Consider the following 16209-nt stretch of genomic DNA (forward strand, 5'->3'; position numbering starts at 1 on the left):
TCTTAAGACCTTACCACATCTCATTCCTGCTGAGAATTTCTGACTGGTCACATAGAATCATAGAATAGTTAGGGTTGGAAAGCACCTTAAGATCATCAAGTTCCCACCCCCCTGCCATGGGCAGGGACACCTCACACTAAACCATGTCAACCCAAGGCTCTGTCCAACCCAGCCTTGAACACTGCCGGGGATGGAGCATTCACAACTTCCCTCCACAACGCATTCCAGTGCCTCACCATCCTTACAATAAAGAACGACCTCCTTATATCCGATCTAAACTTCCCCTGTTTAAGTTTTAACCCGTTACCCCTTGTCCTATCACTACAGTCCCTAATGAAGAGTCCCTCCCCAGCATCCTTATAGGACCCCTTCAGATACTGGAAGGCTGCTATGAGGTCTCCACACAGTTCCTTCTCTTTCTGACTTCATAGATGTTTTGGATCCAAGACATACTGGTTCTTGGTCATATCTACTGTCGTTTTTGTCATCCCAAACTGGGATTACTGCAGCTAGTCCAGATGCTGCATCAATTACTAGTCTTTCAGAGATCGCATATCTGTTTGCAAACTTCTGCACATTATGAACTTAGATTGCTTTAAGTCCTTTGATGGCATCTTCAGTTCTGTTAGATTTTCCTAAACGTTCTTCAAATCAACTTTGAAGTCAGAGACCTCCTCTGTTGTTTCACTATAACTCATATTCTTTCTTTTTAAAAATTAAAATTGCTGCTGACACCTTTAAAGCTTTTCTATAGTGGTTAGCCCGTAGCTAACATTTGTACAATCATTATTTTAGTAGCTAAATGTTTCAGTTTGTTTGCCTGGGCATTTCTTACGTGGTCTTATGCAGTGGCTACTGGGTATGCTAAATGCATGGTTTTTCTGAGGCATCAAAAGTAACCATACATTTCATTGTTCTCTGATTCATAACTGGTGAGTAAACCATTTCATGGTTAAATGTTCATCTTAAAGGTATTAAATTTTAGCACTATTTAGAATTAACTCCTTTATTAATACTGAAACTTTTACCCCAAATGAAAATTTTTAGTTTAACCCATCCTTTTCATTTAAAAATTAGCAGGTCATATAAATATTTTGTAAGGAGTCATTGAAAAGGAAATAGAATTGAGCTGCGTCAGATATACTGTGGCTTGTATTTCCAGAAGTTCTCGTTTCATTGTAAAACGTATTTCAGTGTCAGTTCACAGACCCCTTGTGTTCCAGCTCCAGAATTCTTCCAGGTGGCACCAACATTTTGTGGTGAGCTTTATCATGAAGTTTGGACTCAGCAGGTCAAGTGCTTTTGCCTGTGGCTTACACTGATTTAGGCAGCATTCAATTCTGGAAACGAGAGAGTCCAGTACCATACAACATTTTAACAGCAGATTCATCTGGTTAAGAAAGTGCTCCCTTATTTATCTTGTATTCTTTCTTTTAATGCCTGAGCCTGACAAAAAGGGGACTCTTTGGGAACAGACTGCCAAATTTTGCATTGTGTTTCTGCAGTTCCCTGTCATGCATTGTTCAGAGATTTGTGGCAACAAACTTCTCAAAGGTATGAAGTGAAGGAGTTACATTTCTTCTTCCCAAGAGCTTTGGAATTTATCCCATTTCATGTGTAGTTTGCCTTCTTATCAGGGAAGTATTTTCTGATCAGTATGAGGTGCGTATTCCCCAGCATGAAGCCTGGATGTATTTTCAGAGATGGATACTGATTAAGATCCTTAATGTTTCAACTATAAATTCTATTCTTGAAGTAAACATAGGAGAGTAAACAGTTTCTGTTAAAAATAAAACCATAGCAATAGCCTCATGACAAATCACAGAACTTTGCAGTCACTTTGTTTTGTAATAAAGAAGGCCTTTGATATGCTATAGGCACCACCTAACCCAGCTATAGGTGTCAGTAACACTGTCTCACAGCATGTATGACTCAGCATCAAAAGCACGTTTCTGGTTGAAATGCGGTACAGAAGCTCGCCCTCTTTCTCTGCTGTAAGAGGCTACCTAGAGCTCTTTTATTCTGACCCCAGAAGTGTCCTTTGGACACTGTAACAAAACCCTTATAAAAAAAAAACAAAACAAAAAAACCACCAACACAACAAGATTAAGCCAATAATTCAAACCAGTAGTTCAATACTTCGAGTATTGTCATCATTAGTTAGGTTGTCATCATTTCAGTTAAAAGTAGGGAAAAAATATGTACAATAGCAAATAAAGGTGTTTTGCTGCTGGACATTGTAATTCACATTGCGAAACTTTTCCTGAAATGATTGCTGGAATATGACAGACCTTGTCCTCTTGTTCGTGTGGTATTCAGGGAAAAATGGAGCAGACCTGGTCATCCAGGAATTCCTCAGGTGGCTGTTCATATTGTAATTTGGTTTCCCTCAGTTGAACAGATTGTTTTGTTCTTGTCCAAATTGGTATATTGATGTGGTTAAAGCATCCATGAGCTCTGAGAACCAACCTGTGAAGGGCAGATACTTGTCTCTGTGGCAGTTGGTCAGCAGACTTTTAAAGGTAATACAATATGCTACCAAAACCAGAATTTTAAACTTTAGGTGTTTTCTTAGGCTTGCTGTCTGAGATACTATGTATTCTTGAGATACTAGATGCTTGGTCCTTACCGTGTGAATATTGAAAGCCTGGAAAACATCACTGCAAGTGAAGCTGCCTTTTGAGTCTCCCAAGTATATATTCTAATTCACTTCCCTTCACAAATGGATGTTCTCCTTAACCAAATTGATCTGTTTTCATTCCTCTAACAAAGGCTGCCACTTGCAGTTCCTGTAACTTCTTGATGGCTGTTTCCCAAGAGGAGCGTCAGTGTGCTGACTGTAGAATGTACACGTCTGCTTCCAACTAGCCTGTGATAACCAAGTGGGATGTAAATCTAATTAAATGCAAAAAAAAAAGCTACAGTGTGTTGCAATAACATTCAAGATCTGACATCAGCTGACAAAAGCAAGGAAATTCCAAGTGAAGATTGCTGCTATGTCCTTACTTCACCCATTTGTATTTCAGAATTTTAGGGCCTCAGAACTGCACACACTTGACTGTACAAAACTGTTCAAAGAGCATTGTCACAATGTCAGACTTTTAAAAATCAGCAACTTGTGCAACTGTAATTTTGACTCGCTTGTGGGCACAAAGTATGACAGAATTAAGTAGCCTATCATTCATACACTATTTTTCTGTTTTCCCCCTTCCTCATTCAGGACACAGAATAGATGCCTCTTACAGGAGAAAGCAGCTGGTTATTTCAAATCTCTGTGTGCAGCAAGTGCCCTTGGCCTCCTTATTTATTCATTCAATGAATAAATACTTAGGTATTCTGAGGGCATTTGTCATTGTGTTAGGTGATACTTCATTAGCATTAATGGAATTATTTCTGTGTTTATTTTTCAAGAGAAGAAATACGGTTTCATTATAGTTGCAAGGGAGTGTGGATTAGGTCTGCAGGGGGTGTCAGTACTGCACTGCTCAGATTTGTGGCAGTTAACACTGAAAAACCTTGCTGGTAGGTGAAGTCAGTCACGTCGCAGCTAGTTCTCTGCTCAGGTTTCCTATATGGTCCTTGGTGGAAGCAAGTGGAGAAACAAGCTGGCTATACTGTACACTGTGAAAAGCCCATGACGTTTATGTGACTGAAGTTACAGTGACCAGGGATTAGTGGTAAAGAATCTTGTAAGATGCTGGGATGGTGTCAGTTGTGTCCCATGAGCAGGTATTACTGCTCATGCTATTGGAAAATTGGCAGATGGACTGTGTGCCTTTGTATCAACCACTACGATGCTAATTCAGGAGTATTATGTTAGGTCCATGTCACAAACTTATAACCAGGACACAAGCAAATAATTCATTTTGCCAACACAACTACATGGGATGTGTTTCAGTGCAGATGCAAATCAGGTGATGAAGTACAGCTGCAAAACTTAGAAGTGTGTTTCTCAACATCATCAAAACTGAGTTGGAAGGAGCTGCTTGCTCTGCTTGGAGTTCAGTAAACTTTTTCATGTTTAGAAAGAGGTCATGTTTAGACCTAAGGAGGCCCCTTTATACATAATGCAAATATTTAAGGGATAGGAGATACCATCCTGTCCTTCTTCTATAGTCCAGTGATTAGAAACCCTGAAACTCAGCTTGAGGAGGGCCTGCGTTTTGTTTTATGCTCTCTCTGTGAACACAGAAATTAACATTTTTTTCCCCCTTCTTAACTATGTTATCCCAAAAGCACTACCATCTTCACTGAATTGCTCGGACTTGGCCAGTGATGGGCCCATCTTGTAGCTGGCTGGCACTGGCTTTGTTGGACATGGGGAAGCTTCTAGCAGCTTCTCACAGAAGCCACCCTTGTAGACCCCCACTACCAAAACCTTGCTTTGCAAACTCAGTACAAGCAGTCAGAGATGCTTTGGGAACCTCACTGAAATAGGAATTTATGGAATGTAGGCATCTCCATAGTTGGAAAACAACTGGATGAGAATTTTGGCTTTAATGATCAGAAGTATTCATTTTCAGCATCTGAGTCCTTTTGCTGGTGTAGTCACCAAGAGTTGTCTCAGGTCACACAGGGAAATTACTGACAGAGAGCTGGGGTGAGGCTTCAGCATACAGACAAATACGTCAGAGTATGGAAAAATCAACATGGGTTTTTGTAGATAGAGAAGCCTTGTCATAATTATGAAGTTGTTTGACAAAATCAACAAACTGATAAACCAGGGTGATGCATTCATTGCCATGATTTCAAAAGGGCTTCTGGCACAGTCCTTCACCAGTGCTGCTAAAGGACATGAGCAGTCAGAGGTTAGGAAGAAAGCTTGTCTTGTGTTTTCTGTCTTCCCTAGGTGGAAGGAGAAGGGTTAACGGGTAGCAATAGTCATTTTTTACACCACAGGAGAGTTACGATTGGACTCCCACAGGGATTCATGCTGGGACCTGCACTAGTTAGCATTTTAGAAGTGGTGTTGGAAAGAGACTGAGTAAGGAAGCAGCACAGTTTGCTGCTGATGCAAAATCCTTTACAGTAGTGGAGTACAAAGCTGAGAGCAAGGAGTTTCAAGAGGATCACATTCTGCTGAGCAGCAACTAGAAGTTGACAGTCTCAATAGCTGTAAAATAATGCCTACAGGCAAAATCAATCTTAATTGTATGAACCTAAGTTCTACATGTGCTGTTACACCAAAAGAAGTTCTTAGAGCCTCTATAGGTAATTGTTTAGAAACTTAATTTCCAGTTCCAAGTCAAAAATACCAGGAATTATTAGAAAAGGAAGACAGAATGGAGCAGAAATCGTTGTGACATCCTTGTGTACACCAGTGGTGTGGCCACATCTAGACAACAGTATGAAGTTGGTTTTCCAGGTCAGAAAGAAGGTAGCAAAGAATAATAAAACATAGAGCACAGTTTCTGTTCTACACTTGACTACACTTGGACTTTTCAGTTTGAAAAAAACAAAACAATGCCTAAATGATGGAGGCGAGATATTTGAATGATATAAAATGGTCGTTTGTGGAGAGAAGGTAGGGAACTCTCATGCACTTTTTGTAGTAAGTAATTGATAGCAGGTTAAAACCAACCAAAAAGTAGTCTTTTTTTCAGATGCTGCAGAACTAAAGTGTGGACCTCACTGCTTCCAGAAATGTGGAATCTAAAACTATAATTACTTTCAAAAAGGGACTAAATTCAAAAGAGAGGTGGAGCATTGGTAACTAGTAAATAGAACAGAATACACTGGCCTTTAGTTCAAGTTTTTGCTAACCAACGCTTTACTGAAAATTCTGCATATGAAAAAGGATTATGCTATACCTGAGTTGTTCTTTATACTGTCCTCCTGACTGTGTAGTCCTGGTCATTAAGTTGAGAAGCAAGTTAGGCATACCTGTGGAGTCTGATATAGTACGGCTGCTTTGCAACTAGTACAGGAGTGAAACACCAAGATGGTCAAGGGACTGGAAAAAATGGCAACGCAGACGTAAACCTATCTGGGCTGCTGCACTGTGCAAATATATTGCTGCCCGGGTGCAGAACCTGATGGTGAACGTTATTAATGAGTGTGAAACGTGCTGCAGTTAAACAAGCCAAACGGTTAAAGCCTCTTTGGTATGGAGGACGATGGCTGAAGTATAGATATGGGGAGGCCTGGCAGATTGACTATATCACACTGCCACCAACCCACCAAGGCAAGCACCATGTGCTTACCATGGTGGAAGCAACCACCGGATGACTGGAAACATACGCTGTGCCCCACTTTGGGCGCCAAAAAGAACTGTTGTGGTTTAAGCCCAGCCAGCCAGCTCGTTCGTTCACTCCCCCCGTTCTTGCCCTCCCCCTACTCGTGGAGGGACAGAGAGGAGACTCGAAAAGAATGCAACTCCCACGGGTTGAGATAAGAACAGTCTAGTAACTAAGGTATAACACAGATCACTACTGCTACCACCAATAATAATAATGATAAGAGAAAATAACAAGGGAAGAGAATACAACACCTCAGCACTAGACAACTGATAACTCGCCCCCCCAGCCCGACCAAATACCGACCGATACCTCCTCCAGCCCTGCAGTCGCAGCCCTTCCGGGTAACTCCGCATTACATCCTGGGTATGACGTGCTATGGTATGGAATACCTCTTTGGTCAGTTTGGGTCAGGTGTCCTGTCTCTGCTTCCTCCTAGCTTCCCCTCCTCCCTGGCAGAGCATGAGGCTCAGAAAAGTCCTTGGCCAAGCCAAACATCTGAGCGTTATCAGCTCTGTTCCAAGGCCGAAAGTCAAAAACAGTGCTGCACCAGCTACTAAGAAGGGGAAAAAATGACTGCTACTGCTGAACCCAGGACAGTATATTATAGAAGACTGAGAGAACTGATACTGTTCAGCCTTAAGGGGGCAGCTAAGGGAAGATCTTACTGCTGTGGTGTGCATGGAAGGCCAAGTCAGATTCTTGTCAGAGTTACACAGTGGTAGGCCAAAAGGGAATGGACACATGTTGAAACATGGGAAATCCTGCTTAGATGCAGAGATAGATGTATTTATTTATTTATGTATGTATTTATTTATTTATATAATGAAGGTGGTCAAATATTGGAACAAGTTGCCCAGGAAGGTTGTGTGACTCCTGGTAGATACTCAGAGCTTGACTAGATGTGGTCCTGAGCAATCTTCTCTAAGTGGCCCTGCTTTGAGCAGTAGGTGGTCCTTGGTGTCTTCCCAAGGCCCATTGCAACCTACTTAGTTCCGTCCTCTTAAGATAGGCTCTTACTATTTGTTTGTGCCCTAACTACACATTACTTCATATGGTATATTTTTTCTTAGAAGTGGAATATAGTGGGTTTGGATTAATAAATATATACTAAAGTTCAGTGCAAGAACATAGGGGGACAAGACATTTTGTATTTGCCATAAAGAAAATCCAAGAGTCAGCGAAGGTACTTTCTAAGTGGCTTGACAGTAGTCATTAAAATGCTTTGTAAAAACACGTCAAGAAGAGGACTTGTTTGTCAGGGTGCAGCTGTAGCACAAGTCAGTAAAGGCACTGTTACCCATGCTTACAGTGTTTGTGTTTTACTTCTAATGTCTCCTTTAAACAAATGATACATAATTAGTTTGTCAGACACTGGTGGGGAAGAGTATACCTAGCATAGCATGTGCTGCCATGTCGCCCAATCTGATTGTGAGTGCGTATTCTCTGCAGCTGGATCAAACCTGTTTCCAGCAAGAAAGCCAATAGAAAGATGCTCTTCACCCTGATTTCTCTAATCATGGTCAGCATTTCTTGGTATTTGGGTTAAGATTTTTTGAAAGATAAGATAGGGCTGTTCTGACTGACTGCTTCTGTTCAACAGCTGGCATGCATGGCATGAACAAACATTTCAGACTACCAGAATATCCCAAACTGCCCCTCACTGTTTTCTCCTGTAATAAGAACTTTTATTCGTAAGCTGCAAACCTTGCTACAGCTCAGCAACTTAACAACAGTGTACTTACCAGCAGCACTTACGGAATAAGCTGAGTCCTGTACTTTCAAAGAACAAATGCACTTCAACTTAATTACAGTCAGGCCTGAATAAAAATTAAAGGGTTTGCATGTCTGCTAGTCTATATGTGGGTAGAAAGGCAGTGAGGTTAAGATAATAGGTTCAAAATGTATTCTGAGAAAACATTTAAAACCACAGCAGGGTGTGATTGTATGCAAATAAGTATTTTTGCAATAGCAGATTAAACACCTTATGGAATTTGTATGAAAAACTGCATGCTTGTACACGATGCAAAGTGTGATTAAGCACCAGTGTGTGGAGGTTTTGCCTTTGGTAAAAAATTAAGGCAGATTTAAATCAATCAATGTTTTTCTCAGTCTTGTCACAGAATATGTTGTAGGTTACGAATGGTGACTACTAGAGAGAAAATGTTAAAAATAACACTACTTTTTCCTTGGGTGCACCCTTACAAGACTATGTCCTGCTACATGGCAACATACAGGAGCTGAGACAGTGAGAAAAGAAAACTGGCAAGTTGATCTAGGCTTTTACTGCAACAGCTGTTAGTGGTATGTATTTTGCCATCAGCTTACTAAATGACTTACTTAGAGAATGTTTTTTATAAAGCCTTCCAAGTATCTTTTTGATGGTTCTCATGAATGGGTGGATTAGTCATCCCAGGTTCCAGGGCTACATTTAAGTAAACATTTTTCATGTTTGCAGATTATTAAAGTGACTTTGAGGGGACCTGGTGCCTATAGGGACAGCAGGTACCTTCACAAAAATGTGCAGTGAGCAGTGGTGGAAAAACCTGCACTGGCATAGGCAGATAATCACTGCTCTACTTGGTTGTTTGCATAACTAAGATTGGCAGAATGACTGAATTGTCTTTAGGAAATGGTCTTTAATGTCAGTTTCTAATTGACATTACATGCCAGAGTTATGTATCTGCCTTTCTAAAACTCCTTTCTCTAACACATAAGTTACTGTGTCCTGGGCAATAAGAGACCCTGTCTTTTTCAAGAAAAAAACAGCTTTTAGGTGCTCAGGAAGAATGTTTCAAGAACATTCAAAATTGCAGCCTGGATTTTTTTTCTCCTAGCAGGGATAGATCTGACTTAGCAAAATCAGATATAATGGTGTTTGTTTTCATCTAGTGTTTTTCCTATCTGGAGTAGAAAAGATAAAATACATTACTTCAAATTAACCTTGATGTAAATAATGAAGTAAATTGGACTGACAATGATCTTCTGCAGCTCCTCTGGGTGAGTATGCAAGAAATAAAAGCTTCTCTGAAGAAGTCAAAGTGTCACATTGAAAAACAGTGAAACACACACTGTTTCTGTCTTCCAAAACAACTCTGCCTGCTCAGCAGTAAATCTGCAGAGGGAACTTAAGCTCACACTGCCAGGATTACTCTTCTTTCCTGCCTCTTAAACATAATTTGTTAGTGAAAGCAGTGGACAAAGAAAGTGCAAGATCAACAGTTCTGAACAGTGGTACAGCAGGCTTTGCTCTCCTTCATTCATGTGCCTTTGTCCCACATACTCCAAAATCACATCTAGCCATGAATGGATAACTGAGTGGCGTGATTTATACAGACAGATGAAAATCAGAGGGCTGTGAAAAGTATCACCTACCCATCTCTTGAAGGGTCCCATGACTGCTTGGGGGGGAGCTCAGTTTATGAAGTTGCTGCTGAACTATGTATTATAGCCTGACATTTTAAGAGAAGAAAAACATAAATACCAGGGATTTTTTATTTCTAACCAGTGTATAAGGAGTGGGTTTCTTCAGGAAAGCAAGAACCTTCTTACCATGTAGGCAGGAACTATTAAGTGAGGGTAAAGGGCCATCCAAGGTGAGAAACTAACTCCAGTCCTTGAAAAAATGACTTTTAAAATCAGAGCTGAGACATCCCACATAAAAGTCTGTGAGATAATTTTGGGTATGTTCCCTCAGAAAAGGCATAGAAGAAGGGAAGATGGAGTATGGCAAAGCAGACTTATTGGTAATAGAATATAAAGCTGCTTTTACAGTGCCTCATTTTGCAGCCAGTATATTATTTCTCACTTTTAGGACTCCCTAAATTCACACATAAAGCTAGTAGAAGCAAACTACATAATTGCTTGAAATAAGGGAAATAAAAGCAGACTTGTTAATTTAATGATATTTTAAGCAATAATTATTTTAAGCAGAAATAATTAGATTTCCCTTCAATTATGTGTAAGAGCATATATTTTAAGCCAAATAAGGTACAGAATTAGAATATATACCAACATTATTCTCTCATGCAGAAACAAGTATGGGGAAGAGTCTGAAGGAAGTCCTGCTTACGGAATATTTTCCAAAGCTATTTGATTCAGGTGGGACTAGCCAACTCTACTATAGAGAAGTATTTGTCCCAGTTGTCTTTGTTTCTCCATACTGCCTCTTAGCAGGAGGAGAGAGACAACGGAACATTTTTGCTTGGCTTGTATTTATGTTAAAGAAACCCCAAAGAATGAGATTGTCAAGATGAAGGGAGAAAAGTTGATGTTTCTGAGGTTTTGACTCCTGGGGATGTTTATTCCACTGCTAAGAAAGCTTTAGCCCCCTTGTGAAGAGAGCTTCATTATGGCAGAAGAACCAAACTGGTAACTGTGGACCATGGATGATCTTTGATGTTTTTTCTTCTCTCTCTGTCCTACTTTTGGCCTTTCCAAAGATGTTCAAATAGTTGCTCTTTGTGTTAGTGGTCAGGGCAGGCTACATATCCTGCGTATCCACTTGTCAGTGCAAACCTCTATGAAGCAGCCTGAAGTATTTGGTTTTTTTGTTCTTCATTCACAGTTGTTGGGCACAAGCATATTTTGTCAAAGTAATGAAGCAAGATGCTTAGAGTACGGGGGTTTAGGTTTGCTTCCCAAGGCTACTTAGTTCCGTACCAAAGGACTGCATGCCCACTCCAACCCTCAAATCAGTCTTTCTGATACAAATGGGAGATTTTCAGAGTATTTTGGCTCAAGTTTCATTTGCATCTCTCCTTTTCTAAAACCATAAGAAAAATTTTCATCTAAATGACTTCCAGGAATATTAGTTTTTAAAAGAAACCTATTTTGTTAAAGATGGTGAAAGCCATAGACAGCAGTCGCTTTGCTTACCCAGTGTAGTCAGACTGAGTTGTGTTGCCACAGGATGAGAACTGTACTGAATGCTTCTTCAGTTCAAAGTGGATCAAGGGTATAATTTTAGAGCTAAAAGACTTTGCTTACAGTTCAAGTAAAGAACTGCAATTTATTTTACCACCCATCCTCTATTGCCCATTTAGATTGAAGGCCTTCAGGCCTGGAACTCTGCCTGTGCATTTCACATGTACAGTATTCTCAGGATACAATATAAATAATAATACATCAGCATTGAAGGGAATATCCCTGTGGAGCAATCCACAAGTGAGTGAACTTCTCGGATATTATGGAACAAGGCCAGCATTACTTCAAAAACATTTTTCTTAGACAAAGTCAGTCAAATGCCTAAATTAAAATTCCACTTTATTGCTTTGGTCTTATCAGATGAAGTATCTGTATGTTCATTTAATAACCCTCTCATGCATTTTATCTTTATGCTTAATTTAAATATGAGAAGCAAACACATTTTATATAGTTGTTATTCTCCAATTACTACAAAAGCTTCTGAGAATCTTTGATCATGAGAATGTTATTTCAAATCGAGTTGTGCTTCACAATTACAAAATGTCTTACTGAAGTTAGTTTGGATGCAGTTCTAGTCCAAGTGCAGTAAACCACAGTCAGTCCTCAAAAAACAGGTATGACTACAGAGCAGTAAAGAGATTGGAATGCACTCATGTAACTGACTTGATTTATTTGGTGGTGGGGTTTTTTTAGGCAGAAATTCCAACAAAACTGTAATAACAAGTGTCTGATGTAGTGATTTAGCATGAGATGCAGTTTTCAAAATGTTACTGTTATTAAAATACTGTAGATTATAAAATTTTATTAATTTATTGTTCAGGGACAGTACAGTACAGTAGAGTTTCAGCGACAGAGTTTTGGTTTTTAAGGGGTATTTTTACACAAGATCATGGAGAGGTGACACAGGCCAGTAACCAATATCAACAGCCTTGTGCATGGACATGGTCAGATTAGACTATGAACAAACTTTAATTAAATTTAACTTCTCAATGAAACCATGAAAAGTTTTACTGCTTTTCCATTTTCCACACACATACTGTGTCACCCTGTAACACTAAAACTCATACAAATGAATTTCATCATCTTTACAGTAATGACTTTGTTTCTACCTTTTATTCTTGAGGGGAAAAAAAAAGTACCAGAAAGAATTCACAGCCTTAAAAGAAGTGTCTTCTCTCTATTCTCAGCAAATGTACAAAACTCGGACTCACTTTTGGTTTATTAATAGAAAGCAAGCACAATTATAAGTTTATTTTAAATTCCAGGGAATTTTAAAACCCAGAGAACTACAGACCAGTCAGTCTCACCTCTGTGCCTGGCAAAATCTTGGAGCAGATTCTCCTGGAAGGCATGCTAAGGCATATGAAAAACAACAAGGTGCTTGGTGACAGCCAGCACGGCTTCACTAAGGGGAAATCCTGCCTGACCAATTTGGTGGCCTTCTATGATGGGGCTACAGAACTGATGGACAGGGGTAGAGCAGTTGATGTCATCTACCTGGACTTGTGTAAAGCGTTCGACACTGTCCCACACGACATCCTTGTCTCTAAATTGGAGAGACATCAATTTGATAGGTGGACCACTCGGTGGATAAAGAACTGGCTGCATGGCTGCACGCAAAGAGTTGTGGTCATTGGCTCAATGTCCGGCTGGAGACCAGTAACGAGTGGTGTCCCTCAGGGATCGGTGTTGGGACCGGTCTTGTTCAACATCTTTGCCGCTGACATGGACAGTGGGATTGAGTGCGCCCTCAGCAAGTTTGCCAATGACACCAAGCTGTGTGGTTCAGCTGATACGATGAAGGGAAGGAATGCCATCCAGAGGGACCTTGACACGCTTGTGAGGTGGGCTGATGCCAACCTCATGAAGTTTAACCATGCCAAATGCAAGGTCCTACACCTGGGTCGGAGCAATCCCAGGCACAGCTACAGGTTGGGCAGAGAAGAGATTCAGAGCAGCCCTGCGGAGAAGGACCTGGGGGTGCTGATTGATGAGAAAATGAACATGAGCCGGCTTCAGTGTGCGCTCACAGCCCAGAAAGCCAAATATATCCCAGGCTGCATCAAAAGGAGCGTGACCAGCAGATCTCAGGAGGTGATCCTGCCCCTCTACTCTGCTCTTGTGAGACCTCACCTGGAGTATTGTGTGCAGTTCTGGTGTCCTCAACATAAAAAGGACATGGAACTGTTGGAACAAGTCCAGAGCAGGGCCATGAGGATGATCAGGGGCCTGGAGCACCTCCCGTATGAAGATAGGCTGAGAAAGTTGGAGCTGTTCAGCCTGGAGAAGAGAAGGCTGCATGGAGACCTCATAGCAGCCTTCCAGTATCTGAAGGGGGCCTATAGGGATGCTGGGGAGGGACTCTTCATTAGGGACTGTAGTGACAGGACAAGGGGTAATGGGTTAAAACTTAGGGTGGTGAGGCACTGGGATGGGTTGCGCAGGGAAGCTGGAAATGCTCCACCCCTGGCAGTGTTCAAGGCCAGGTTGGACAGAGCCTTGGGTGACATGGTTTAGTGTGAGATGTCCCTGCCCATTGCATGGGGATTGGTACTGGATGATCTTAAGGCCCTTTCCCACCCAAACTAATCTATGATTCTATTCTAAATTCAGCTAAACTGCATGAACTGTTTGAAATTGCAGTCTCATGGCTGTTAAATCCTGTAGAATGAACCTAGCAGGGAACAGGAACCTAGGAGACTGGTCAATAAAGAGATGCTCAAAGAGTACAACTACTAGCCAAGAAGAGTCACCATATGCTGGCTTGCAGGCCTCACAGTTGGGTGGATACTAAATCTGTTTTACCCTTGCCCACGACATTCTGTCATGATCCAGGGCAGTGCCCATGTTCATGGAACACTGCAGTTTCTGGGTGTTGCTGCTAAGGGCTAAAAAAGGAAGACTCAGAGCAACCACAAAGCTGTGCAAAGCAGCAGATGCTTTAATCATTTCCAAACACACTGTTAGGAGAGCAGTGGAGTCCAGTCTAAGTGCCTATGCTGTTTCTTGCCTCACCATGCAAATGTGCTTAACCTGGAGCAGGAAGGAAAAAAATCAGTTCAAATTTGTCCAGTATATAGATTTGTTCTACTTAAAAGGTGCATGGCTTCTGAAGGTAATAGGAAATTAACTCCATCTAGTTTAGATATGTTCATTTACTAAGGATCTAACCCTTTTCTGAGATGGTGGCTTTATTCAGGTTGAAGAAAAGCACTGAATTTGTATTCTCCAATACCCTAATTAATAAGTCTTGCAGAGCTGACTGTCTGCAGCTCACTGTGAACAGCAGCAGTAGAGAGTACTTTTATGATCTCATGGTTAAGAACATCTAAAACCATGAGATACAGGTTCAGTCTTCCTCAGGATTATTTAGCTTATGGAGTGAATGCTTTAACTACTACATAGACTTACATACAGAAACAAGGAATAACTCCAGAAGTTAACACAAGCCCCTCAAACCTAAGTTTTCAAGATTCTCCATATTACCTACTCAGAGTTCAGGTGGCTTAGGACCCGAGTGGAGCTTTAAGTGGGACATAGTTATCACTTGAATCAGGACAGTGAAAAAAATGACTTGGATTAATTCTTGCTTTAATAAATATAGACAGGAAGAGGGAGCCACATGCTAGCCCTGCTACATTCATAAGACTCAGGCCATGGAACAGCTGCAGCACTATCCGTACTCCAAAAACTCACCCTGTAACAAGATTACATGCATAGAGGCATAAACCTTGTTGATTTTTCCACCTCTTAATACCTATATTTATCCATCATGCTAGTGCTTAAAGATGCAAGCTTAGAAAATATGATTTCACTGTGAAGTGATTTCAGATCTTTTGTTCAGAGTCATTAAACTGAAGTGCTGTTTTGTCTGATCAATTCAGCAGGTGAAGACCTTTTTAGCCATATGTCTTCGTTTACTGCTTCTATGAATAAAGATACAAGAATGTTTCACTGAAAAGCTTTAGAAGTGTGTTTATATGAAACCCATGCATTTGAATAACATCATAGATCAGAGGTTAAATAAAATACGTTATTTGAAATAAGACTGAATTTTAGAGTAGGAAAAATGTGAGATTTGCCAGACATTGCAGAATTAGGCATTGGGGAAAAAAAACTATCGATCCCTTCGGGGGGAAGTATTGGCAAAGCAGAAGCCAGTAGATCAGATGGAATTTGTTTCTCTCTGTGGGAATAAGTGCCAGCCACTCATTTAACACATGAACACCTTCAAAAGTGTAGTAATTACAAAGGAGGGAGTAGGACAAATACTGCATTTTCCAATGCTAATGAGTTCTTTTTATGGCCTAATCACTAGGCATTGGAGAGGTTTTTCCTAAGAAATTTGAAATGTAAATCTTAATTTCAGATGTGTGTTGGCTATTTGCACAGGCCAGCCTTTCACTAGAAACTGAAATGATTTCAGGTTCCAGCTTAAAACATTTTAAAATGGAAATAGTATAAATGTATTGTAAATGAATGTTAAAAATTAACCCAAACTCTCTTCTTTCCTTACTTAAGCTGAGATGTTCTTCCCTACTGTATTTGGGAAAATTAAACATTTCACCATGTTTGGAAGCCAAAGGTTCATTCATAGTGTTCATTAAGCAAAGAAGCTTATGAACTCTATCAACATGAAGCTTAAAAAAAGAATTACTTTTACTTACGGAAAATCCTGCCATTTTGCACCTGCAGTTGAGTGCAAGCAAAGTATACAGTCCAGTCCCTAACTTACGTTTTGTTTGTTCATATTGTCATGCAATCTCAGCCTGAAAGAGCAAAAAAAACCAACCTGAAACCAGCCCCATAGATTCATATTTTGAAAGCTGCTTCCCTTGCCCAAGTGAATAAAAATTGCAAACATTCACACTTCTTTTGCTTCCTGGCACAGCACATTTGATTTGCTCACAGGCTGCTGGACAAACTACAAATACACCTTGTCTAATCAGATGATCAAGTCTCAAAGCAAATGAGGGCACCAAAGATATCACCAATCTTCCAAAATCTCAGTAGCTAAAATGCTGTTGAGACTGGAGAATACTTTGGA

General features: G+C 40.5%; 1 long non-coding RNA gene across 1 annotated transcript; it reads left to right on the forward strand.

Annotated features, from left to right (window-relative positions):
* The first annotated feature begins 1220 nt into the window (after positions 1-1220).
* Positions 1221-10296, forward strand: LOC130610009 (uncharacterized). The gene is made up of 3 exons (XR_008974936.1): positions 1221-1402; positions 2608-2692; positions 10269-10296. It is a non-coding gene; the product is annotated as an uncharacterized LOC130610009 (long non-coding RNA).
* Positions 10297-16209: the final 5913 nt, after the last annotated feature.

Source organism: Pezoporus wallicus, unplaced genomic scaffold (assembly GCF_028554395.1).
Source record: "Pezoporus wallicus isolate ANWC-B61680 ecotype Strahan unplaced genomic scaffold, APGP_CSIRO_Pwel_v1 contig_5069, whole genome shotgun sequence".
Lineage (NCBI taxonomy): Eukaryota > Metazoa > Chordata > Aves > Psittaciformes > Psittacidae > Pezoporus > Pezoporus wallicus.